Here is a 1,457-nt window from a genome sequence, read left to right on the forward strand (position 1 = left end):
GAGAGAGAGAGAGAGAGAGAGAGAGAGAGGAGGGAAAAGGGTGGGGAGGGATAAAGATAGCCCGGTGACTTTCTTGCTGTTAAGCAGGTCCTGTCTCCTTTTCAGGATGATGAGGCCCACCAGACATTACAACCAACTGCAACAAATTCACCTGGCAGCACAACCAACGGCTCATCGTCAGCTCTTCATAGTCAGCCATGTTATGTTGTTCACTCTGGTGAAACGGTCCTCACAGCAGGAGCATCACACCCTAGACTGGACAGTCTCTCAGAGGATAAAGTTGCAGTTCTGAAGGCCCCTGGCTTTGGGTGTTCACCAAGTTCAGTCCTGTTTGCTGTGATACTTGGCGTCCTCCTCGTCTGTGTACTCTGATGACTCTTCCCCTGGCTTTAGGAGTCTGCCCACATAATCATATATATTTTTTTTTAAATTGCATTTCCCATTCTCGAACACTCTCCACTTGCACTGCGTTCAAATCTGAGAGGTCATCATACTCATCTCTAAGTGCATCCTTATCCAGGCAGAATGTCGCCAGTCCCCTGGAGGCGTCCCTGCCAGCAAAGATGCCATATGGTCCCGCGGGGCCATAGAACTTGCTGCCTTTGGTCACGTGGAAGACTTTCCCATTGACAGCGAGCAGGATGCGCGGCGTGCGCGCCCCATCATTCTGGCACAGCTGTTCCAGACTGAAGTCCCGGTTCTTCATGCGCAGCAGCGTGGCGGCCGGGCTCTCCTCGCCCGCCCCGGGTCCCGAGCACAGACCACGCCGCCCCCAGCGCACCCACAGCCGGTAGGCCCCCTGCAGTACCAGCTCCACCAGCGCAACGTTCAGCAGCATCTCCCCGCCCATCGCCAGCAGCGCCGCCACCCAACTGCTCCTCGCCGCCATCGCTCCCGCACCACCCGGGCTCTCTTCGCCACCAGGCTCCCTGCTGCTCCCCAGGGTGCTTAGCTTTAAGTCCCCATCACCCGCCGCCACCACTGCCCGCCAGCGCCTTCCCAAATAACTTTTCATATGAAAGATACATGTTTTTTTTTTTTCAAGGATTATGGGCTGTTCATTGACTGTGGTCATACATTCCTTCTTATAGAAGATGACAACGTAGTATTTGATTGAGCATGTTGTTGGCAGTTTTCTATGACTACAAGAACATATGTCCCTATGGCTGATTGACCATGTTTTCTGGCAAGGCTCAAACGTCACTGAATCTCTTGCTCTTTCAAGATGGAAAACAAGGAATTGCATTTTACACTGACATAATTTTTATTAGTTGTGCTTCAGAAGTACTCTTCATTACAACAATCTTTCTTGACTCGAATTATGTTTTCACAATATTTCTTCTACTTTTCAACTAGCTAATTCTTATTTCCTTTCTCCTCCTCCAGATTTTAACTTAAAATATAAGCACCTTATCAAATTTCCTATTCTCTAGTTAAAGCCATGGTTTTCTGTTAGA

At 49.7% G+C, this 1,457-nt stretch overlaps 1 pseudogene; it reads right to left on the minus strand.

The window, feature by feature from the left end:
• Positions 1-357: 357 nt before the first annotated feature.
• Positions 358-889, minus strand: LOC114636257 (annotated as a pseudogene).
• Positions 890-1,457: the final 568 nt, after the last annotated feature.

The sequence above is a fragment of the Grammomys surdaster genome, unplaced genomic scaffold, assembly GCF_004785775.1.
Source record: "Grammomys surdaster isolate TR1022 unplaced genomic scaffold, NIH_TR_1.0 123192, whole genome shotgun sequence".
Classification (NCBI taxonomy): Eukaryota; Metazoa; Chordata; class Mammalia; order Rodentia; family Muridae; genus Grammomys; species Grammomys surdaster.